The sequence below is a fragment of the Halichoerus grypus genome, chromosome 7 (assembly GCF_964656455.1).
Source record: "Halichoerus grypus chromosome 7, mHalGry1.hap1.1, whole genome shotgun sequence".
NCBI classification, from domain to species: domain Eukaryota; kingdom Metazoa; phylum Chordata; class Mammalia; order Carnivora; family Phocidae; genus Halichoerus; species Halichoerus grypus.
Genome location: NC_135718.1, coordinates 28,613,543 through 28,639,857, shown reverse-complemented (window position 1 = coordinate 28,639,857; position 26,315 = coordinate 28,613,543). Strand labels below are relative to the sequence as shown.

The 26,315-nt window shown below is 44.8% G+C and overlaps 1 long non-coding RNA gene across 2 annotated transcripts in view; it reads left to right on the top strand.

Moving 5' to 3' along the window:
* The window catches only part of LOC118551272 (uncharacterized), a 71,171-nt gene that overhangs the window by 23,669 nt on the left and 21,187 nt on the right, over nucleotides 1-26,315 (top strand). For both annotated transcript variants that reach the window (XR_013449654.1, XR_004924985.2), the window contains exon 2: nucleotides 17,438-17,521. This is a non-coding gene — a long non-coding RNA (uncharacterized LOC118551272). The remainder of the gene's footprint in view (nucleotides 1-17,437; nucleotides 17,522-26,315) is intronic.

Genomic DNA, 26,315 nt, shown 5'->3' with positions numbered 1-26,315 from the left:
CCCTCCCTCCCTCCCTCCCTCCCTCCCTCCCTCTCTTTTGCCTAAGTTAGAGTGAGTTGGTTTCTGTTGCTTACAACCAACGGAGCCAACTTTTTGGCATTTAAGTATGTTTTTAATTTTTAAAATCATTTAGAGAAATAAATATTTGACTAAATTTTTATATCTGGCTAAATGTGACCCTTTAATGTAGCACTCTTAGGGGAGGGACCATATCTCTGTGGAGCAGCACAGATGTGGCAATGAAAGCAAGTAGTATAAGAGTTTGAACGAGTATAAAAATGAGTGGTATTTTAAAAAATAAAATAGAGTATTTATTTTAAAAATTCCCATTGCTTTGGTTTGTTTTAGCCACAATATTTTATGTATTTTAAATTTTCAAATAATATTAAAGGAAAACATGAGATGTTCATGTTTAGCTAAAGAGAACACAGGCTTATTGGGTTTTTTAAAGATTTATTTATTTATTTGGGGGAGCACAAGTGGGGGGAGGGGCAGGGGGGAGAATCTCAAGCAGAACCCTCACTGACCAGGGACCCCAATGTGGGGCGCGATCTCACAACCCATGAATCATGACCTGAACTGAAATCAAGAGTCGGACACTTAACCAACTGAACTACCCATGCACCCCAAGCTTATTGTTTTATAGCAGAAATAATAACTGAATCGTGGAATGACCATTGGGTTAGAAATCCAGAATTCTGGGTCCACATTCTGCCTCTTGGATAAGAGCACTCTGTTTGTGAACATCACCTCCACATAAGGTGATACACAATTGCATTATGTTATAATTATTGGTGGAAGGAAAAGAGAGTACAATCGCAGATTATTTCTGTAACTTGGGCCAAGAACCAGAGCCTGGTTGGTGTCGGTGATTTCAGAAATGAATCCAGTGCCGATGCTTGTGTGAAGGAAGGAGACTGATCCTCTGGATTTGCAGAGTCCTGGAAAATACCTCCAGTGATGAAAAACATCTCTTTGGATTAGGCAGCCTCCAATAAGTAGGTGGATTATCCAGCTTCCTTCGTTCAGAACTGACTGGACTTGTTAGACGACTTCCTAACTGTCAGGAAGGAAGAGGGAGGGATGTGCATGTTAAATCTAGTGCAAATATGAAGTGTGCTGAATTGGAAGACAAGCTTCTTTCTGTGTATGAGCAGAGAATGACCAGGGAGTGGAAGTGGTTGGGGCTGGGCTGACGGCTAGAGATGGGAGAAACCCCCAAATTAATTCTGAATGATCACATAGTCATGGGAGTCAGAGAAGCTGGTGGTTTGGGGAGAAGGGATAGAAAAAAAAAATGAAAAGGGAAAGAGATTTGGAAATAATTTCTTCCCTTCACCTTTCCTAGGCTAATAAGCATAGAAATTCTGTGGAGCAGATGTCTCTTGAGCTAGAAGCCACTGTCCCTTGCAAAATTCAGGAGGTCTGTGAACTCGGTTGGGGAAAAAGAGTGACATCTTTATTTTCCTTAACATAAAATAAGATGTAGTATTTCCTTCAATTACAAAATGTACACCACAGACCAGCTGTATTGGTGAAGCTGAGACTTGTCACCAAAAGAAATCACAGATGTTTTCAAATCATGTTATTGTGTTGCAGATCTCATGAAATATTTGTGTCCATCATTACTTTGGAATTATGATAGAAATTAGACTCACTGCTAGTCTTGTTCCTTAATGTGCAAAGAAGTATGTATTATCACTGTTTTTGATATCACTATTTTGATAATTGTATTTCAGTGTAATTGATTTCTTTGGTGATCCTATATATCTTATTTTATACATTTGAAAGTATGACTGTGAGAAGGGGTCCTGAGGTTTCACCAGACTCTGAGGGCTCTGTCCCTAGGCTCTGCTCTAGACACTGAGGAATAGCCCAACACCTTCCACCCCCTCCCCCCATACCCTCCACCCCTTGATCCAAGCCTTTAAGAAAGCTCTGTAGAAACATGGACGAATGTTTCAGATAACATGCTAAAAAAGTATTTCAGCATGGCTACAACTAGGTAAAAGTATTTGTTCTAGTTCTTGTATGGGGATAAGAACTGGAAAATAATTAACAAAAATGAAACTAGCTCTGTTCACTTTTAAAGTATTATTACATTGTCTTTTCAGTACTATTTGTAAAAAGAATGTGATCTCTTTTTTACATAAGTAATACATCTTCTTTGTTGAAAAATTATAAAATGTACATGAGTAAAAAGAAAAAATGTTCAATCTTCCTTAAGCAGTTTTTAAAAAGTATGCTGCATTCTATGTAGCATTTTAAAAAATGATACAGAGCTATATATTCTGACATGGCAAGATTTCTATCATATAGTAAGTGGAAAAGAAAAAATAGTACATAAAACAGAATCTCAGTTTTGTTTTTTTTTAAACATATGTATGAAAATGCCTAGGAGGGCACCCATCCAACAAGCATTGGTGTTAACAATTGGTGTGCTAATATTAGTCAATACCAGTTTTCTCACAGGAAAGGAAATCCTTCAAGGAAAAGCACAGTGTTGATGCTAGGATTAGCAGCTTCAGGGTGTCCCAGGTATATCCTGTGGCAGCCCATAGAGGTGGCTCCCTGTGTCACATGGCTGCTGCCTGGGAGGGGCCCACCGGGCACCCCCGCAGAGACTCCTGGGCCTGGGCCTCAGCTTTACAGGCTGGAAGCCCAGAAAATATAAACACTTTCAGCTGCCTCAGTTACACCCACAATCAAGTTGTGTCTTCCTGAAGATGCCCTCCCCACCCCAGCCTCCCGGGTTACTTTGATTGGATTTTGGTGTTCACAAATTTTCTGGGGACTTTTTTCTTAAGACTTTTTTTTATTTTTATTTTTAAAAAGATTTTATTTATTTATTTGAGAGAGAGAGGGAGAGAGAGAGGGAGAGAGAATCTGAAGCAGACTCCGCACTGAGCACAGAGCCTGACATGGGGCTTGATCCCACAACTGAGAGATCATAACCTGAGCCGAAACCAAGAGTTGGATGCTTAACTGACTGAGCCACAGAGGCACCCTTAAGACTTAATGTTTTTAGAGCAGTTTTAGGTTCACAGCTAAATTAAGAGGAAAGTGTGGAGATTTCCCCCATGCTCCCCTGCCCTCACACATGCAGAGCCTCCCTCTTTATCAACCTCCCCTACCAGAGTAGCACTTGTTAGCATTGATGCACCCATATAGACACATCATACTCACCCAGGGTCCATAGTTTACACTAGGGACAAACGTATAATGACATGTATCCACCATTATAGTATCATGCAGATTATTTTCACTGCCCTAAAAATCCTCTGTGCTCTACCCATTCATACCTCCCCCCATCTTGGGACATTTTAAAGATGGCAACTCTAATTCCTAAAAGTTGGATCCATTCCCTTTTCATTGTCAGAGTGGGACTGTCAGCCCATTAAACGGAGCACACATCCTTTCCCCATCCCACGGTCCGGGATCCTCCATACCCCAGGGAACTGAGTCCTGTTGACAAAGGTGTGAATTGAGGGCACCTGAGTTTGGGCCTGTAGATATGGGTGTGCCCTTTTAGGCATAACCACTGTGAGCTTAGTCCACCCAGGCTCCAGGCAGGGGCTGCTGAGACCGAGGATATCCTGTCCCTGGACAGCTGGGCCCAGGCTCTCTGGCTTGCACTAGGACCTGACCTCGGACGCTGGGCTCGAAGGAGCATAGCTCTCTTGGCAAGTCTGTAGGAGGACTGAGGTGTTGGGCTGAGTGTGGTCTGGTGCAAGCTTGTTGGGGCTTGAGAGGGCTGTAGAAGCTGCTAGTGCTTTCTCTCAGCTGGACTTCGCTACAGGCCCATGAGGGCTTGAAGCTGTGCTGTTTTCATTCCTGGCCATTATTCCAAGACAATGGATTTCTTGTCAGCAACAGTATTTCTTTATTATTGAAAGACATGCTGCTGACAAAAATGTTTCACGAAAGCCTTCCCTTCCACCTCTGACCTTTTATGCAAAAGATACTGTCCACCTGCTCCCACTGCACCCTTGGGGTATACCCAGGCCATCGTCACTGCATTGGCCATAGCCAAGTCCTGCTTGTCTTATTTCCTTAACATTTTCCTTTAAATGTGCTCCTTTCTCTCTTAAATAAATTAATTTTGTTAGGAACTATGTCAGAAATATCTGTGAAATTACAGGTTTAATGAGCTGTATTTTTCTGATTATATTAAAATAAATACATAAGTATGAAACATTTAAACATTTTCCCATGGATCCTCTAAAACCACCCTCCCCAGGCGCCCCCGACCAGTGGTATCCCAGCTCAGCCACAGGAAACCCCACCAAGGTCTGTAAACTCCTCAGGAGATGTTTCTGGGTCACCCGTGTCGTCACTGCTGACTTAGTTCTCTGAAACCACTCAGTCTGCATCTGTGGGCAGTCTGCATCTCCACTGGAGGTCCCACCCTGGGAGTGGGGAGTTCCGTGGCGAGGTGCCCTCTTCCACTCAAAGTTAGATTTCCTTCATCTCTGGTAGAGAGAGACCCATTCTTTTACTGATCAACGATGAAAACAGGGTGAGGATTCTAAGTGGCTTACCTCCCTGAGGAATGATGGCCAGACAAGGCCTTGGAAAAGGGGGCATCAAACGAGGATCGAAGCTGGGGGCTGCCATGGAGAGAGGATGGGCTTGCTCGACTGTCTAATTGAAGGACAGACGTTTGCCTCTTTTCACAAAGGTAACTGATGGATAAACGTTTGCCTCTTTTCCACAGAGTATTTGAGGCATGGGTGGCTGTGAAAACCTGAGGGCTTTGTGGGTCCCAGCTCCATCAGCTACCAGCCATGCAGCCCCAGGCCAATCCCTTCATCTGCCTGAACCTCAGCTCCTTCCAGTAGAACAGGATTGGTGACATTTAGTCACACTTGTCTTATCTGCTGTCCAGGCTGCGGCAAGGATTAAATGAGCAAAGGAAAGCATGACTGATCTGAACACTCTAAGGCAGGGTTCTCAATGCTGGATGCACTCTGGAATAATGTGGTGGGGGAGAGGGGTAACTTAAAAAACAATAACCAAAATCAATGCTGTGAGACCCAAACCCAGAGACTCTGATTTAACTGGTCTGGAGTGGGTCCTGGGCATCTGGATTTTGAAATGTGCTTCCGGTGATTCTCATGTGCAGCCAAGATTGAGAACCACTTCCCTAGAGATGTGCCATCCAATATAGTAGCCACTTGCCACATGTGGTTATTTCCACTTAAATTGGTTAGAATAAAGTAAAATTTAAAATTAAATTCCTTACACTAGCCACATTTCAAGTACTCAGTGGTCACATGTGGCCACTGACTTACCATATTGGACAGTGCAGAGATGGAGTATTTCTGTCATCACAGAGAATTCTTTTTTTTTTTTTTTAAGAATTTATTTATTTATTTGACAGAGAGAGAGAGACAGCAAGAGAAGGAACACAAGCAGGGGGGAGTGGGAAAGGGAGAAGCAGGCTTCCCGCTGAGCAGGGAGCCCAATGCGGGGCTCCATCCCAGGACCCTGGGATCATGACCTGAGCCGAACGCAGACGCTTAACCAACTGAGCCACCCAGGCGCCCCAATCACAGAGAATTCTGTTGCCTCTTAAACCATTGCCCATGGACCAGCAGCATCAGCGTCCCTGGGAGCTTGTTAAGAATGCATACTCTCAGGCCGGTGCCCAACCTACTGAATCAGAATCTGGATTTTAACAGAATTGAACAAGATCTCTAGCATCTTCTTCAAGTTTGTGAAGCACTGCTCTAAAGCATACATTGCACTCATTCATTCTTTCAACCAGTGTTTATCAGATGCCTGGCATGTGCCACGTACGTTCAGGTGATGGAGAGCAATCAGGGAAAAAAGAGCAGTGTCTACCATTCCAGCTGGAGGAAACAGTCATTGCACAAGAGAACCAATAGGCTAACTCAGTTCAGAGTGACAAAAGTAATACAGTAGAATTTGCTAGAGAGGCACGATGGGGGCATGGCGGCTACTTTAAATTGGGAGAGAGGGTCAGAGAGCATCTCTCTAAGGAGGGGACATTTGAGTGGAGCCTGAGTAACAAGGAGCTGGCCGAGGGAAGATGTGGGGGTGGTGTGTTCTGGACAGAGATAACAGCAAGTACAAATGCCTTGAAAGGAGATTGCCAGATTTAGCAATAAAAATACAAAATGTTCACTTAAATTTCTGCTAAACCATGAATAATTTTTGGTATAAGTATATCTGAAATACTGCATGGGACATACTTTTTTTTAAGATTTTATTTATTTATTTGAGAGAGAGAGAGCAGAAGAGAGAGAGCACGCACAAGCAGGGGGAGCTACAGAGGGAGAGGGAGAAGCAGGCTCCCCGCTGAGCCAGGGAGCCCCATGTGGGGCTCGATCCCAGGACCCTGGGATCATGACCTGAGCTGAAGGCAGATGCTTAACGACTGAGCCACCCAGGCGCCCCTACGTGGGACATACTTATACTAAAAAAAGTATGTGTGGTTTACCTGAAATTCGAATTTAACTGGACATCCTATATTTTATGGAGACCTTACCTGAAAGAGGACCAAGGAGAGAGCAGTGTTGGAGGGACACAAGGAAGAGCAAGTGACTGGGATAGTCGGAGGCAGAGTGCCATGAGGAGGGGTGGGAGAGATAGCAGGGTCCAAATCTTGGGCTACATAAAGGCAAGTTTTAAAAACCACTGCTGTTTCTTTCCCTCGGTGAAGTAATTGGCTTTACCTTCCTGCAACCGTATGGTTTCTGGGAAGGCCTTCTTGGAAGATGAACAATTGTCCAGGCCGTTACGCCTGGGTGGTGCTGGGGGAGACCGCGGACCAGTGGTTGACCTGCCTGAGCATAGCGTGCAGTATATATTGTTTGGTCTGAGCTTTTAAGTGCTCTTTCCCTGTTTGTTTGTTTAATTCCTGTGCTTTTGTATGTGATCCCCTATAAATCTCCCTCTCCTTAAGGACCATGTTTGACAAGTTCATTTCCCCCCAACTGGAGACATTTCCCCTGCTAAGGGTCAAAAAGACTAATTACCCTAAACCGAGTATTGGAGACACCCTCAGGCCACCCATGACCCAGAAGTGCCTGATCCCGGTCATATGAATAGAAGAATTCAGTGAGAGCAGACGTGAGCCCAGAAGCAGTGACGTCCTCGAAGCCCAACTGTATTCTTGTCAGAAAATAAACTCCTGACCCCTTCAACAACAAATATGAGGAAGCTCATTGTAGAAGAGACCATAAAGGATCTTCCATTCAAACGCTTTAGTTTACATGTGAGGAAACTGAGGCCCTGGGAGGATCATGATTTGCTGAAGGGTCCCAAATAGATGATAGGGCTGGGACGTGAGCTCAGAGCTTCCTAAATCTCTGTCCAGTGCTCCTTCCACCCAAGTTGGGCTTGGTGTGGGGGACTGTGGGAAGGGCAGCAAAGCAGCAGCTGACTCTCATCAAGTGCTTTAACACTTAGAAAGCACTTCTCTACGTTATCTCATTTGAGGCGGGTACAATTTCCATTTTGCAAGTGGGGAAGCTGGAGCTCAGAGAGGTTAAGTGACTTGTCCAGGATCACACAGCTGTTAAGTGACAGAACCTGGAATAAAAATCCAGATTCAGGCTCCTTGGTCTATTTCCACTATAACCTGGAAAAAACGAGCAAGAGAGAGTAGCACACTGGCCACCAGTATTATCAGAGATCAAGGGCCGGCAGGTGGGAGGGAAAGGTGGCTTGAGAAATCAGAAAGAAGATTGCTCACAGGGAGCCATGTTGGCACTTTGCATGCATAATCCCCTTCAACTGTCATATCAAATTTACACTTGAGGAACTGAGGCTTGGAGAGGTTGGCTGGTCACTCAGCTGGTTAGTAGCTGAGCTGGGACTTTGATCCAGATCTGTCGAATTGAGAGCCTCAGCAGGTCCCTACTGGGGTTTTATGGGGTCAGTGAAAGTGCAGGATGAAACAGGACATGAGGGAGGCACAGAGAACATGCAAGAAAAAAGGACCAGGAAGGCTTACAGGGACAATGAATGATCCTGGGGGGGGGAGGGGGTGTGAAGCCTCTTCATCCCTCTCCATGGCTCTCCCCTCTACTCTGCATGCAAATATTGTCCCAGAAGCATTAGCTAAATCCCCTCTTCTTTTTAAAGTCTGTAGATTTGCTTGGGGGCTGAACTGGGGCTCTACTTGCATTGCTAGTTGGTTCCGTCCTTGGATCTGCAGTTTTCTGGCCCCCTGGCTTCTCTGGCCACACCTAACGGCCTCCTTCCCCCTGAGGCCCCACCCCCCCACTTCCAAAGACCACCAGCATTAGGCAGGAAACAGAGCTGGATTGTCTTGTTTTCATGTGAGAACTTGTTCCATCTTCTCCTGCCTTCCTCCCCCCACCTCCTAGCTTCTAATTTTGTTTCCAAAATAATTGTGAGGTTTTTCCCCAGCTGAGGGTCCCTGATTGAATACTAGTGGGGAAATTCCTACCAAGGCTCTCTTGTCTTTTCTGGTCAACCATCTTGCTTGTCTGTTGATAGAGGGCAGCATCATTGAGTCTTCTCATTTGCCCGGGTACTTGATTCAGTCCTGATGAGTAGTAGGTTCACCTGAATCTTTCTGCCCTGAATTGACAGTACAAGGGAGTAAGAGGCGGAATTATTCTGTGGGGCTGTCATCACTAATGTTTCCCTTGTTTAGACATCTTTTGTAGCTGGGGAATCTCTCAAGCCTGGCGTCTAGGACATTCCTCAGAAGCCTCCCCATTAGGCGAGTCACTGGATGACCCTCTTGTCCTTTGGGGGAATGCTGGGAGTTGACACATCTGTTCCTGGGGCTCACGGTTCACACATGGTCAGTGGAGCCTGCCGCCCACAAGCCAGCTGCCACATTATCATTGCCCTTGGACAGTGTCTGCAATCCTCAAAAAATGAATGAAAATTTAAGTCCAAGGGAATATAAAAATGTTGTCAGAAAATGTAATTAATATTTACTCCAGGCAGTAAAAGGCCAACATTTGGGGCATGTGGGTGGAGGTTGTACGGGGATTCTTCATATTGTTTTTGCAACATAACTGTTGATATCTGAAAATATCTGAAAATAAAATGTTTTTTGGACAGATGGACAAAATACGTTTTGCAACGAGATTGAATAAGTGAGCAAGAACATGAGGAACAGCATGGAGCAGAGGCAGGAAGTGAAACGGTTAAGATGAGGGCCTCGGGGTCAGGGCTGGTGGGGTTGGCCTGTTGCTTTCCAACGTAAGAGCTGTCATACCTTGAACAGGTTACTTAACCTCTTCAAGTTCCAGTTTTTATCATCTGGAAAATGGGGATGTGAATGTCGACCTCCCTAGAATATCAGATTACATGAGATAATGCACGTACAATATTTAGGACGATGCCTGAGGCTTAGTAAGGGGTCACTACATGGTAAGAAGAGGGCAAAAGAGACAGAAAGTACAAAGTCTTTCCTCATCCATCTCAATCTCTGCCTTTTGAGGCCCTAGACCCTACACCAGAGACCCACCACACTGTTGTGCTTAGCCCCTGGTTTTGACTGGCTATTGCCCGTGGGGTGAAGCAGGCTTCCCACAGAACGTTTCCCAACATTCCCACCTGGTCATCTTAAAGGGCCAGCAGGAAGGCGCATATTGATCCTTCTTAGCTTGTGACCTTGGGGCCATAGTCATTCATTCATTCAACAAAATTTCACTGGGTAAGGGTAGTGGGAACCATGGACCAGCCACTGAAGTTGGCACGGGGATATAGCACAGAACAAAACTGACCTGGTCCTTGACCTCCAGCTGCTTATTAAATTCTAGGAACTAGCCTTTCCCAATGGTTTTCTGCAGCTGCCCTCCTCAGCAACACCCAGGCTTAGTCATTCTTCCAGAATGCAAAACCCCCTTTACTGCAGCACGCAGGCAACTCGGGCTCACAAACCCAGGCGGGGCACAATGACAAGATGTTGGCAGTTACTGGGCCTGATCGTTCTTTAGCTGCACGTGTTGGGTATAATTCGGCCTTGGGAGAAACGCAGGGTAGCCAGTGGTACAAAGCTGAAACTGCCTTTTCTACAAATACTTACACTCTAATTGGCTGCCCCACCCACCCCACTTCCATGCCCACTGTATTTTTTAAAGCTAGTCTCTGCCCTAGACTCTCTCTTCCTTCTCTCTGTAATCCCTATCAGTCTGAAACCCTTTTTCCAAACAGCTTTCCTTTTGTCATCAAATAAGCCCTCCACCACCCCCCGCACCGTCCTGCCCCACCCTCACCCTGCCTCCCCAACCACAGCTGCGCTACCCATCCAACTCCACCAGGAGGTCATGCTTCCTAGTGTCTTGGATACCACGTAATCACAAAATCAGCATTAGCAAACCTGCCCAGCCTCTCTGTCTGCCAATTTTTCCATTCATTTGTTTTACAGGAAAACTGGAGTAACAATCCAAAACAATACAAACTGAACGAGAAAGAATTTCATCTCTCTTACACTCTTTTCACGTTCGCAGCTGTTAGTAAACCCCTCATTTATGAAAACTGTTTACCTTGAATGTTCTCAAGAATATATTGCTCTTGCTTCCCTTTAGAACATCATTTCAATATTATTTATTGAGAACTGCTTGTGTTTTACGACCTGTAGAGGAAGTCTTATATATTCTTCACAAATAAGACCTACAATATGCCAAAAAATATAACTAAGCACATACTAACGGAGGGATTCCAGTGAGTTCTGTATGGTGAGATTGTAAGACTCAATCTCCGAAAGGTGAACTGTGTGTGTGTGTGTGTGTGTGTGTTTGGCCAAGCTAAAAAAAAAGATATTTACCAATTATTTTGTGATTTTTTTATATGAAAAAAAATTTTTTATGTGAAAAGTAAGTATTTTTTTATGTGAAAAATAATTCTCCATGAAACCTAAAAAGAAAACAAAAGGAGCCCACCCAGGTTCTGGACTCAGACAGAGTCCAGGTCTTATTCTCCTTTCCACCACGTCCTTGCTTATAGAATTGGTATAAAAATGAAAAGAGAGAATAGATATAAAGTGATTACCACAGTGCTTCAATAAATGGTAGCACAGACTGCTACCTGTGTGCCCCCAAATCTGTTCTCTTTCTTTTAGTATCATAACCTTGATTTTCATCTGAGCGTATAGACTTCCTTGCAGCTAGGTGCAGCCATGTGACTAGGCTAATGAGTCCTGAGCAGAATCATTGCATGAGACTTCCCAGTAAGTCTCTCTAAAGAGAGAAGACACTCTTCATCATCCTTATTCTGCCTATTACTGGTCTGGACTCTAGATGTGATGGCTGGTGCCCCAACTGCTATTTTGGAGCATGAGGAGGAGGGCCACACTCTGAGGGTGGCTAGCATTGCAGAGAGCTAAAGAGTTTGGGTCCTTGATGAGCAGGGAGCTGCCATTCCAGCTTCGGACTTCCTGAGGATTTCTTTTCATAAAGCATAAATTAATTTTTCTCATATCTAAACCATTATTTTTTTTCGGTCTTAGTTTCCCTAAGTGAAGCTAATCCTAACTAATATACTATAATTATTATTGTCATCATTATTTTATTAGCACTAGCCCACAATCCTGCTCACTCACAGATTCCTTTTTTAGGCCAGTAGAAACAGCCTAAATGGTATCCATAGCACAATGAATTTTGCCTTTGTTCTGATATCTGTTGCCAATCTATTCATGCCTTTAATGTGGGGGCCCCCACATCCTCCTGGCCCCTGAATGCATGTCTGGTATCCCCACTGCTTTCCCTCCTCTGTTTCCCTCTCTTTCTAAATTCCTGACTCTAGGTCTTTCCCCTCTTTCCATGGCTCTTCCTGAAGAATTCTCACCTGACTGGGTGGGACTGAAGTACCCTGAAAGCAGAGGAAGGTAAAAAGGAGAGGAAAGCATTCCAGTGGAGAGAAAACATAAGCAAAAGGGAAAAGCAGATGGAGCATAATTGGGGGACTAGATGGGAAGTGGCTGTAGATTTCTGCTGAGGGTGGTAGAAGATCAGATTGAGTTGGGAATGGGGGTGGTGGTACCCTATTATGGAGGGTCCTCAGGACCCAGTAGAGGAGTTTGGACTTGATCCTGGAGGAAATAGAGAGTCACTACAAGTTACTGAGAAGGGGCAGCGACATGAGGCAAGTGATGTTTCCAAAAGAATGAATCTGGCTGAAGTGTGCAAAACAGATTGAAGGCAGGAAGAGCCTGGAGACAGGGAGACCAGTATAAATCTTCCACCCAGTAATCAGATGGTCAAACATTGTCAACAGACTTTGAAAGGGGCCGTATGAAACAGCAACATTAAAGTGTAGTGATTTCAGTTAAACAGAATAAGAAGCCTTAAACAAAGTCTTTCCCCAGAACTTCTCACACAGGGAAACTAGCAAGCGTCCAAATAGTGAAAATTGGTTCAATCCTCTTGGAAAACAATTTGGCACTATGGATCAAGAGCCTTAAGAATGTTCACACCCTTTGACCCAGTAATTCTACTTTCTGGGAATGCTAGGGAATTAATCCAAACTAGAGAAAGAAAAAAAAAATGCATAGAGATCTTAATCACAGCACACTTGATAATAGCAAATAATGAGAAACCATCTAAATGCTCAGCAACAGAAGGATGGTTAAGCAAACTGTGGTTCTCAGTTACATGTCACTCAGCCATTAACTCTGAGGAATAAGAAGACCAGAGAGATGAAATGGAAATGTCTGTGACATAACTCGAGGAAAACAGGATACAAAATACATTGAATGTATATCACACAACAAACACCCCAATTGTAGAAAAGTAATATTCTGAATTTCTCTTGGTTGTTTCATTTAAGTGAGAGGAGTATAGATTTTGTTTCTTCTCTCTTAAAAAAAAATGTTTTTTTCCCCAATATGCTTTTGTTACATCTATACTTTTAATTATAGGGAATGTCGAGAAGAAGTCATACTTTTCATTCTACTCTGAATTGTTTGGCTTGATAAGAATAACTACGTATGACTTGTATGGTTTTTTTAAAAAAGTAAATAATTTTTCAAAAACAAAATATATTGATAAAAGTGGGGAAGCCTTGAGAAATTCTCATGTCATCACAGGCATAGATACTTATATTCATCTTCTCTATGATGTGGTTTAAAAAAAAAGTACAGGCTTTCACATGTGTGTATAGGTGGGGGGGAGGGTCTGAGTTTGAATCCCACCTTAGCTAGATGACCATGGCTACCTCATCTGTGACGTAGGGAATAATGCCTTCCATGCATAATTATTGAGGAAATTAAGGGAGAGAAAGTACAGAGAAAGAAAGTAAGAGAAATCTCCTTAGTACAGTGCTTTGCATTTGGGAGACCCACAGTAATGGTGGCTTTGAAGATTGAGTGCTGTTCTGTTCTCCGTTCTGCTTTCTGAATCGTGCAGATGGGTAGCTGTCAGTTCATGGGGTGACTGTCTGAGGAGGGAGACAGAGCTCTGAGCAGTTTCCTCAGCCTCAGTCACCTCATGCCTCTGGGCGGCTGCCACCCTGACATCTCCCCACTCTGACCCCACCGGGCAATTTTGGCTCCTTTATCTACCTTTACAGTGCTTTTCCTTCTGCCTGGACCATACTTTTGTGACAGAATATAATGAACTGATTGTACAAGACAAAGTTTATCTTTAAAAGGAAGTCTTATCCTCCATATACTCAGCCAGCACATACCTAAGAATGGTTTTATGTTTTCAATGTTAAGGTTGGAACATAACGTGGCCTTTGTGTGCTGAGATATTCTGCTATACCTCCCTTGACCCCAGCCTTATGCAAGTCCCAGGGTACAGCGCTGCACAAAACGGCACAGGTCTGTGCAAGATGTTCTATAGGGTTAAAGGGTCACTGAGATTAGGAGAGAGACAAAGGAGGAAGAAGACAAGGATAACTAGGAGACCATGTAAGGCAGAGCAAATTAATGCCAAAAATGATTTTGAGGGGTGCTAAACAGCACCCCTAATTTCCCCAACATCCTGCTTATTAAACTTTTATACTCAGCCATCTTTTCTAAGTTTCTCAAGGACTACTTCAGTGTGGGAACCCATTCAAAACCTTATTAAAATCCAGAGAGATGATGTTTATTGGCTCTGCGTGGTTGGCTAAACCTGCAGGTCTGTCCAGGGATGGCTCGGATTGACTCCGTGGCGTTCCCAGCATACCAGGCACTGATGCTCTGGGAGAAAGGAAGTCCCCTTCCTTCCCCGCCCTGGATTCTGTTCTCGAGCTGAGGATGTGGCCAGTCTGGGAATAAGAACACTGTATGTGACTCTTGCACCATAGATTCTGTCCCTCCAAAAAGAGGGAAGCCATGAGAGATGGAGCACTAGGTGTTCTATGCAACTAATGAATCGTTGAACACTACAACAAAAACTTATGATGTACTATATCCGGGCTAACTGAACATAATTAAAAAATAAATTAAATAAATAAAATTAAAATTAAAATTAAAAAACTTAGTACAAAAATTTAAAAAAAAGAGAGAGAGAGAGAGAGATGGTCACATGAGAGAACAAAGCTGGGCTTGGGACCATGTTCTCTTTCCCCCCCGCACAGCTGCCCCTGGCCCTTTTGGGCCCAGGGCTTGCTCACTGAGTCATCCGGTTTTATTTTTCAGTGAGCAGTGCTGTATCGTGAGCTGGTTTAGAACGAAGGCTGTTGAATTCCCAGCACCAATTACCTACTAGGTGTTTAGTGACATTGGTGAATAAATGAATACATGCACGCATGAACTAATGAAACTTTCGTTTATTCCCACACCACATGTTTTCCCTCTTCCTGGGTCCTAGCTCCCACTGGCAGAGGAAAAATTATGGTGATTCATTGCTATGCGTCAGGCCGTCTTTCCTTGTTATTGACTTTTAAAAGAATTATGACTTTAAAAGGAAAAAAAAACCCTATAATATTATTTAAATACAAACAAGAAATCTGAATTCTATAACCACGTGGAGCAGAACTGCCCAGTGAACGGGAACCCCAGTGCTGAACTGTATGTGATGAGAAAAGTCTATCTTCTTGAAATAAAAAGAGAAAATAAGGAAGGGAGGAGGACAAGGAGGGAGGGAAGACAGAAAGAAGGAGAAAGAAGCAGAGAAAGATTGAGAAAAGAAATTTGAGTTCTGATCCTTTGGCCCGAACTTGGCCACTCATGGCTTTGTAACCTTGATCCTCAGTCTTCCCAACTGAGATGTTGACAGGTCAGTTCTCAGACTTTATGAGTGTATCTGAGTCATGGTGGTGGGGGGGGGGGGGCGGTGTCAAAGTCTTTGCGGGGGTGAGGGTGGGACTGCTATTAAAGATGCAGATTCCTGAGCCCTGCCCCCAAAGACTTTGACTCTGGCCTAGGGCCCTAGGGCAAGCCGTTCCAAGAACTCACTTTGAGAAAACAGGACCCAGTGGTCTCAGAGAGGATGTGGCTCTGACTCCTCAAGAGACTGGGAGGTGTATAGTACTCCTCACCTCTTGGGGTAACAGCCAACCACTTCGGGGCACACTCTAGCTCTGGTTTAGAAGGGAATGACTTGGTAAGTGTTGGAGGCAAAGGGAATGGTACGTGAGCTTCTTAGAGACTGGCAGATTCAAGGTCGCCTTTGCTCCCTGGGTTGTTGGGACTTGTTAAATGGGATGGGGATGAATGCAAGTGCACCGGCTCCCGGGCTGTACTCACGTGTGTGGGGGAGGACAGGAACAGGACCTCCCGTAGAGGGGTGCTTTGTGTACCTTCCCCTACATGCTCTCATCTGACCTTCAGGGCATAGATTTTCACCTTCGTTTCACTGATGGGGAAACTGAGGCACAGAGGCTTCTTGCCAGTGTATACACTGCTCTTTATTGGCACACTCAGGGCAAGATTTCAGATCTCCTGATTCCTGGTGTGATGGTTTCCCCAGTGTACCATGTTGCAGAGAACTAACTGTGTATTTATTAAACGAAAAGACTGAGGAATTATTACCAATACGTTTCTAAAAGGTCTTACTTAGCCAGAACAATGATAAAGTTCCAGTGTAGACTGCAGTTACTGCTCTAATGAAATTAATGGTGGAAATGCCTGGGGGTGCAGCTGTGCGGTCCAGTCTTGTGGTGAGGGGCCGTGAGCGTATATAATATATATTTGCATACGTGGCTGCGGAAAAGAGATTGAAAGGGGTATATAAAATGGTAACAGTGATTATGAGTAGTGGAATTACGGGTGATTTTTATTTTCTTCTTTATACTTTTTATATATCAATTGTATTGGTTATATTTTCTGTAATGAGTCATTTTTTTAAAGATTTTATTTATTTATTTGACAGAGAGAGAAAGCTCAAGGAGACAGAGAGGCAGGCAGAGGGAGGAGGAGAAGCAGGCTCCCCGCTGAGCAAGGAGCCCGACGTGGGGCTCGATCCCAGGACCTGAGCCAAAGGCAGACGCTTAACTGACTGAGCCACCCAGGCGCCCCTGTAATGAGTCATTTTTAATAAGAAACAACATACATGTAACACATCTCTGTGTTTACAGATACTTGAGAGTTTCCAAGATGCATTCACAGATTTGTTAGTGGGTTTTGTTCTTACTCCATAAAGGTACTCTGAGCAGCTATTATTTTACTATCCCCATTTGCAGAGGAAGTAACTTCCCTTATGTCACACCACATAGCTTATCAGAGGCGGGCTGTGACACGAACCCAGATCCATCAGCTGCTTTTCACATTTCTTCACTCCCTGAGACCTGTGTTTGTTCGTCTGAGTGAGTCTGGACCCTTGCCACCCTCTCACGCACAAACCTGTGGTCGTGTCTCACTTCCCCTCCCTCAGGTGGCCTCTGCCTAATACAAGGAACCCAAAAGTGGGTCTTTGCCTGCGTCTCCACCTTCACGGTGCTGGGAGCACCCGGCTGCCCATGGCAGGGTGGATGTCCACACGTTGGTGAGATGGATTCTTTCACTCACCACGGGGCCTGTTGAGACAGGAGTGCAGGTGCCCGGCAGCAGGGCTCCTGGGGGAAGGCCAGGAGGGAGGGAGAGAGGCGAGTGTCCCTTGCAGCACCGGGGAGGTTGAGCCACTCTTGCTGTCTGGAGGGTGACCCGACCGCGCTGCCCTGGATTCTGGGTGGCAGAGGGAAGGGAGGAGGTGACGCTGAGGTGCCTGCCCAGGGATTGTAAATGGCTCTCCTGGGGAGTGTTGGGTTTCTTTCCCTTATACAAACAGTGAACAGTCCCTGGACCACAGAACAGTGGGCTGAATCAAGGGAGGAGAAGAGAGCAATGTGGGGCCAGGAGGGTGGTGTGGGAATGAGAGGGGCCTGGGCATACATCCAGACCCACGGGCAGGCCCTGCATGACTCGACTTGCCAGATAACTTTTGTATGCCTGGTCCCTTGTTTTTAAAATGGTGATGAGGTTCATGATGTCAAGGATGCCTTTCTTGGAGGATTGTTGTAAGGTCCAAATTGGTTCACTTCCTCAACCAATTATTTATTATCTGTTGTGTTCCAGGTCCTGTTTTAGGTGCTGGGGGTGGAGCAGTAACTGAGACAGAAATAGACCCAGTCTTCATTTGGGGAGACAGACAATAAGCAGGTAAGTGTATAATAAAACTTCAGACTGGTGAGTTCAATAAGAGAGATAAAGCTGAGTGAAAGACATAAAGGGGTAGAGGAAGTTATTTTATTTCATTTTATTCCATTTCATTTCATTTCATTTTATTATCTTTTAATTTTTGTCATCTCGACCCCCAGTGTGGGGCTCAAACTCATGACCCAAACATCAAGAGTCGCATGCTGTACTGACTGAGCCAGCCAGGCACCCCAGGAAGCTATTTTATTTTTTTTATTTATTTATTTATTTTTTAAGATTTTTATTTATTTATTTATTTAACAGAGATAGAGAGAAAGCGTAAGTAGGCAGAGCGGCAGACAGAGGGAGAGAGAGAAGCAGGCTCCCCGCCGAGCAGGGGGCCCGATGCGGGGCTCGATCCCAGGACCCTGGGATCATGACCCGAGCCGAAGGCAGTCGTTTAACCGCCTGAGCCACCCAGGCGCCCCATGGAAGCTATTTTAGATAAGGAGTTAGAGGAGGACCTCTCTTGGGAGGTGAGACTGTAGCAGAGGCCAGGAGAAGTGAGAGAGTGAGCTGGGTGGCATTTGGGGAAGCATATTCAATGCAGAGGGAACAGCAAGGGCCGCAGAGTGGGTTTAAGCGTGACAACAGATGTGACAGTCCCGGCCTATCAACTGGGAACAGAAGGACCCTCCAGAGTGGCCACTCCTCACTGGTCTCTTGACTTTCTGACAACCAACAAAGAAATGAGCAGTTGCAGAAAGACAAGAATTCAACTTGACATTTCCACTGTCCTGGGGTCCTACCCGTGTGCACCATCACAGGAATAGGCTGAAAGAAAAAGGAAGTACTTTCTCTGTGCCTCCACTAGAGCCAGGAGCATCTTACATTTCATGATTTGTTTATATGTTGGTCTCCTCACGGGGACATGGCTTCTGGGGGCAGGAGTGCTTCTCACTTCTCAAACCCGTGGTCGTTTGAGAACATTGCTCATTGACAGTGCCCACATTCCAGATGCCTGGCATATAGTAAGTGCTCAATACCTTTTGTGGAATGGAAGCTTTAGCATAAGAAAATGCTGCACGAAGAATTTCATATTCTTCTGCTGCTATTGCCAGGGGATCTGCAGTGCCCCCAGGAGGGACACAGCCATTGTCTTGGAACACCTATGAGACAGGCCAGCGAGCTAAATCCCAGACTCTCTTAATTCCTTGCTCCAGGGCCCGTTTTACTGTCTTGTCCTCAGATGGAAAACATGTCAAGCCGTTAACTTGATAAGAACAGATACAGTGCCTGATCTTTGCCTGTAGCTAAAAAGCAGCCCCTTTGCTTTCCATCTGGCACTGGCTGTCTTCCAGCTTCTGCACATGGGGTCTCCCCTCAGCCCTCTCTGGAGCCCCATGTGGGCCTTGTACTCACCCCTTGGGGCTGTGTTGTAGTCATCTCTGTGATTTGTGGAAAGCAGTCTTAGAATCAGGTGAGCTGGGCAGAACATAAAGCAGAGATCTCAGGATTTGGCCAGATGTAAAACATACCTTAAGTTCACATGTTCCAAAGGTGAGCCCAGCAACAACCAGCTTGGTTCATAATTACCCGTGTCATTGTGTGGCTTAGAAAAATTGAAACAAGCAGCTCATGGTCCTGGAAAAGAGGATTTGAAGGGAAAAGGGGAGAACACGTCAAATGGAAGAATTGGGTGCTTGCGTGGCTACAGTCGGCTGATGGCAGGAGGCAGCTGAGGAGTGGGAGTGCATTCCAAGGGGCTGGCAGGAGCATCTGCAGAACAAGCCCTAGGAAAGTGTCTCCCCAGGGATTTCCTCCTTGCTTGCTCCAATTCCAAGCAACCGCAAACATTTTGCTTGCTTTCCTAAGACCCAACCCTGGCATGAAGAAATAATGGTGACCTTGAGACCTCGCCCTCCCTCTGTCTTGTGCAACCTGATGTAATGCAGATTGAATGTGTCTTCCCCCACTTCTCTGAGTCAGGAGTAGGGGACTGGAGAGTATTTATGTCTTCTAAAAGACGGGGAGGTGACCGGAGGGCTGGTCCCCTTGCCCTCACCTCTACTTCCATTCCTTGGGTTCTTTGTCCAGGCAGGCCAGACTCAGCTGAGTGACCCTTGAGTGAGCCGCGTTACTGACCTTTGGTGAACCAATGCCAGGAATTTGGTGTGTTTAGTTGAAGTGGGCCGCAGATCTAGGCCAAAGTGATGTTTGACACTGGAGGGCTCTGTTAATACCGTGTACATGAACCGAGGGACAAAGTAAGGTGTAGGGATCCCCAAAATAAGAGTCCAAAGAGCTGGTGGACAGCCCTTGGCTGTGTGGCTGTGAGCGAGTGCCTTAACCTTTTCTAGCATTTGTTTTTTCTACTATAATGTGGGAATAATTCCTGCCACACCTAACACACAGGGTTCTTATGGGATTCACATCTGAGCAAATTTACAACACGTGATATCAAGTGGTAGAAAGTACATGGCATCCCTCACACGGTGGTTGTGAGGCTCACCCAAGCAGTTAACTCAATGACCAGAACATAATAGATGCTCAATAAAGCATTATAAAGAATTCTCACTGTTGCTCCTAAGAATTCTGTATGTGCAAATGTGATTTTGGACCACAGAGCCATATATAAAATGTGAGTTCTTATTTTCATTGTTATTATCTATGGTTACACTGTCACCTGTCCCAGCCCAGGCAGCTACGTCTCATCCAGGCAATTTTAGTAATCCCCCTGCTATCCTCCTTGCATTTGCAACTCCCCAATTCAGCCCCACACAGTCTCTTCCTCACACATCATAACCACTGCATTGTTTCTCTTGAAGAACAATGTCTTCTGTGGGCATATGACCTCAGCACCCTCCAGATCGGTCTTCGATGCAAACCCCCTTCTCTGCTGTGGGGATCTGACCTCTCTTCCCCAGACCTCTGCTTATCCCTTGAGCTGTCACTGCCAAGTGGAGCACCCTTGTCTCTTCTCTCATCTTTCCTCAGTCTCAACCCTTGACAGTCCATATCAGCTCCTTCCTTTAGGAAACGTCCTCTGGTTTACCCACCACACAGATCACTCAGCTTGTATGGGCTCAGTTTGTGTTCTATGATTTTGTTTTGGCCTGCCCGTGACTTTCTAGACAGGCTTTGAGCCATGTGGCACAGACTAGGTTTTTGGTTTCTTTTGGATTCCTGGCTGGCACATAGTGGGATGTGCTATACACATCTGAGGAGGTTGTCCTTGACCATGAGGCTCTCACCTCATTGTCTCCATTCTAGGCCCCTCTTTTTTTTTTTTTTTTTAAGATTTTATTTATTCATTTGAGAGAGAGAGAGAAGCAGAGAGAGCACAGGCAGGGGGAGGGGCAGAGGGAGAGGGAGAAGCAGACTCCCCGCTGAGCAGGGATCCTGACATGGGGCTCAATCCCAGGACCCTGAGATCATGACCTGAGCCAAAGGCAGATGCTTAACCATCTGAGCCACCCAGGTGCCCCTCCTTTTTTAAAAGACTTTATTTATTCATTTGAGAGAGAGAGAGAGAGAAGCCCCCTCTTTAGCAGCAGAAGTCCCTTGAGGAGCAGTTCCACCCTTCCATGAAACATCTTATGTCAGATGCCAAGGTGAGTCCCTACCTCCCACCACACCCAGGGAAAGCTTTTAACTCATGCCTGCAAATGGTAAGCCCTGCATGACTCACCGCTATCCTACTCAGGTATAATTGCTCTTGTTCTCTAATTTCAGGGACCTTGAAACGGAAAGAAACCCATGCAAGGAGTATGTCAGAGCCTTGGGTCAGTGTCTCTTCAGCAAACTGAGATTTTTCTCCTAGTTTAGTTTTCTGTGTATACCTATAGACAAATGTCCAGGCTGGGTTCCCCTTTCCCCCACCCACCTCTCTGTACTCTGGTTTGGTTCTAGGCCTCCCTGGGAGAGAGCAGTCCTGAGCTCCATGTGCAGATTTGCTCCCAAGTTTCTCTTCCCTCCTTTGGTTTCCATTTGCTTGGCATTTGTGTGTGTGCTTGGCACTTGGCACAGATACAAGATAAATGGGAACCTGTCTTCTCTGGAGAATCTTATAAGCTGGTGGAACTTTCTCCCCCGCTTGTAAGAGACTTCTAAAGAGGGCTCCTGGATTCCTGCTCTTTTCTCTTGCTCCCCTAAACTTTTTGGGTTAAAGTCCACTTTGAGAATATTTTGAAAGGTATGGATTCTCTCCCCAGAAAAGGTGCACACATATCCAATAGTTTGCATTAAACTCCAGGGGGTTTATAGACCCCATCAAACCCATCCACAAACCCACAGGCCCTAGGTAAAGAATACTTCTGCTCTTAAAAAAAAGTAACAAGGATGAGGAGAGGGGGAAAAAAACCCCTCAAAACCACCTAAAAATGGACCACAAATAGAAACGAATGAACCTAACTCTATTTCAAATAAATAACATTACCATCCTGAAGGGAGAGTAAACAAACAAACAAAAGCTAATGAATATTGAATTCTAGTTGAAGGAGTTTTTCCTATAGTGGCATGGGTTAGCAATCCTAAAATGTTTTTGTGTGCTGTAGAACTGAGCAATGAATAAATATATTGAGGATAATGGGAGCCAGTTCTTGCTGTTGGAGAAGAGAGTTACAAAGATAAAGAGAAGGAAGACTAAAATCAATCTTATGGTATTGAATTAGAATGGGAGGTATCTATATGAGTTCATGGTTGTGTGCATGTACAGATATAGAAATAAGATATCAGTATCAACTTATATTTCTTTTTTTTTTTTTTTAAAGATTTTATTTATTTATTTGAGAGAGAGAGAATGAGAGAGAGAGAACACCTGAGAGGGGATAGGGTCAGAGGACGAAGCAGACTCCCTGCCGAGCAGGAAGCCCGATGCGGGACTCGATCCAGGGACTCCAGGATCATGACCTGAGCCGAAGGCAGTCGCTTAACCAACTGAGCCACCCAGGCACCCCAACTTATATTTCTTAGTTCTGTCTGCTAAAAGGCTTAGAAGTGGACACCCAGTAGCCCTGAGCACCCCTGGCATCTAGATCTTGGTTTCTAAATACCTTTCACCACTAAAAGGAACCAGGACTCTTTGGAGAAATGGCTGGTTTCAGGGCTCAGAGAGGGAAAATACAAGATGAACCTAGAATATCATGTTGTTCCAGAAATCAAGGAGGTGCTAAAAAGATAGTGGCAATATGTCAAAAGGACAGAGGAATCAGAAGAGGCTCCCACTGGTCAAATCTGGGGCAATCTGAACATTAAATAACAATAGTAACATTCCCACAGAGCATTCATAGAATAAAATAAGAATCTATGAACTCATAGTATCCAGAATATATAAAGAACTTACACAATTCAACACCCAAAAAATTAATAATCCAATTTAAAAATGGGCAGAAGACAGAGACATTCTCCAAAGAAGACATACAGGTCAACAGACACATGAAAAGATGCTCAATGTCACTCATCATCAGGGAAATCAAATGACAATGAGATATCACCTCATGCCTGTCAGAATGGCTAGAATCAACAACACAAGAAGTAACAAGTGTTGGTGAGGATGTGGAGAAAAAGGAACATTTGTGCACTGTTGGTGGGAATGTACTGGTGTAGCCAAGATAGAAAACAGTATGGAGGTTCCTCAGAATGCTAAAAATAGAACTACCGTATGATTCAGTAATCATGCTACTGGGTATTTACCCCCCAAAATACAAAAACAGTAATTCAAAGGGATACATGCACCCCTATGTTTACTGCAGCATTATTTACAATAGCCAAATTTTGGAAGTAGCCCAAATGTCCATCAATAGATGAAGATAAAGAAGATGTCTCACACACACACACACACACACACACACACACACACACACAGGAATATTATTCAGCCATAAAAAGAATGAAATTTTATCATTTGCAATAACATGGGTGGAGCTAGAGAATATAATGCTAAGTAAAATGAATCAGAGAAAGACAAATACCATATGATTGCACTCATTTGTGGAATTCAAGAAACAAAGCAAACAAAGGAAAAGAAAAGTGAGAGTGAGAGAGAGAGAAACCAAGAAACAGACTCAACTATATAGTCTGATGGTTATGGAGGGGAGGTGGGGGGGAAGGGTGAAATAGGTAGAGGGGATGAAGAGTACACTTATCGTGATGGTCACTGAGTCATGTATAGAATTGTTGAGTCACTGTATTGTACACCTGAAATTAATATAACACTGTATGTTAACTATACTGGAATTAAAATAAAAAACTTTAAAAAAGAATCTATGAGCTCATACTAATATAAATAAATAAATAAGGGAGAACTCTCTCTCATAGAAGAATATCAACAAATAAATGTAGAAGGAATGATGAAGCTAGAATATCATCATTGTGCAACCATTAGTAATAATTGACATAGACAAGAATCATCAGTGGATGCTACAACTTGGAAGTTTGATGATGAACAGGATATTTACATAAACTGGAAGCCCCTCTGTACAGATTACTTACTAGCTTCAAAGGGAAAATTAGTAATTCTACCATGGATTGACCTGGTGAACACAGCCATAAACATTAAATCAGTTAATGATACCAATGAAGAGACAAACCAACCTCGTGTGCCTCCTGATACAATGTCCTGAGAAGGACTCAGTATCATCTCTACGGTGCATCTGCCAAAACTGCACAGCCTGAATCTAATAATGGGGAACCATCGTCAAACTAAAGGCCATTCGACAGAATAACTGGCCTGTAATCTAAATTAAAAAAAAAAATCGAGTCCGTGAGATTAATGAAAAGCTGAGGACCTGATCTAGATTAAAGAAGACTTAAAGAGATATGAATATGCAGTAAGTGCAATGTGTGATCCTGGATTGGATGCCGGGTCAGGGGGAAGAAACAGCCATGAAGTAGGACGTTGTTGGAACAGTTGGTGAAGTTTGCATATGACCTGTAGATCAGATAATAATTTTGTATCAATGTTACATATATACACACATATGGTATTGAATTAGAATATATACACACACATATACACGTTTATACAATACCTATTTCTACACACACACACACACACACACACATTCTCTTGGGCACAAGCTAAAGCTGCAGTTCACAGGTGGAACTTCTTCTTCAGGCAAACTTCAGTTCTGCTCTTAAGACCTTTCCACTGATTGAATGAGGCCCGCCCAGATTATCTAGGATAATCTTCCTTACTTAAACTGATGATATCCACAAATACCTTCCCAGCAATGTCTAGGTCAGTATTTGACTGAAAAACTGGAGATGATAGCCTCGCCACATTGTCACCAAAAAACTGACCATCACATAGGCGCAGCATCTTCCCCGGGACCCCTACCTGCTCAGTACACGTTGGTGAAGTGAGATGGCCCATTCCTACCCCCAGCACCACTCCCCCAGGCAAACCTCAGTGTCTGCCCACAGCAGTATATTCATCCCACTGTCAGCAGGTGGCTGCTCAAGCCCAGTGCAGGGGCTGGTGCCAAAGAGGCACGATGCCGATGCTACAGGTTCCCCCAGTCTAGGGAGACAACACACCAGAGGAGTGCAAGATGGCCTACAGGTCCATTCCCGCAGGAATGTCTAAACCAGCAAGTCCCTTTCATCTTCTGGTAACTACCTTTCCCAGGTTCCTCTTTTCTAGATGATGACAGCCCCTCGGCCAGAGCTCCCGTCTCTAGCTGGCTCCCCCTGCAGGTCGTCCTCTGTCTGGGCTGTTGGTGTTGTCCTCAGACATGACTTCAGTCATCTCCTTCCCTGCTTAAGAACCGCAAGAGCTCCTCATTAGCTGCCAAGTCAAGTCTAGACACCTCTGTCTGGCTTTCAGGCTCCCCATAATCTGGCCCTCCCTGAGTGCCATGACAGCTGTCTTCATAGTTGTGAAGGGCTGTCAGAAGAATGGTTAGTCTGATTCCGTGCTGCTCCAGCAGGCAGAAGGAGATCCTAGGTGGAAACCATGGGGAGACCTAGGTGCCTCAATAGAAAGAATTACTCTCCTTTGTTTTTGCTGTGTGAATGTGGGCTCTGGGGGCGGGGGGTAAGGCGGTGTGTGTGGAGCTCTGACGACACGTGGAATATTGTGCGCAGCACCCACAGGACTTCTCTACTTACCAGCCTTAGGTGGCAGGAAGTCACAAAACACTGCACGTCCAGTCTGAACATCAATCGTGTGAAGTTTCTGATAGTTTAGACAGACTATTGTTTACCAAGCCTCCTAAATCAATGAGTGGAGACAACAGGAGGAATATTTTAGATTCTCAAGAAAATACGTGTTTGTTTTGAATGCCTCGTGTTTGTGTGCTACGCTGGGGTTAGAGGGATGGGCGGGAGCCCATTGATGGGAAGCCCTGTTGGCCATGGTGAGGAATTCAGCAACTTAGCAGGGCTGTGACGTGATCCTAGAATGGAGGCAGGAGACCATGAAGAATGAACTTTCTAACAGCAATGAACTTGGCAGCAATGTCATGGATGGCCTCGAGCAGCAGTGAGCTCCCGGACACAGGAGTGGGGATGGGGAACCCCCTCTCAGGGATGCTGCAGAGTGAAGTGGGGTTCCAGGAGGGATGCTGAGCAAGATGACTTCCAAGAACCCTCCCGCCTCTGACATTCTCCAGGGGGCCTCCCATCCTCCCCTCCAACCCCAGATCTCCAGCCAGGATCTCTTCAGTGTCTGCAGAGAGGTGGCGCCAAACTGACTCCCCACTCAGAACCCTCTCTGCACACCAGCCTGCTCTCCTTTTTGTCATTCAGATTCTACGTACCCACAGCAATGCTCTTGACAATAAATTATTACAAGGGTGCAACTGAGTGACTGACA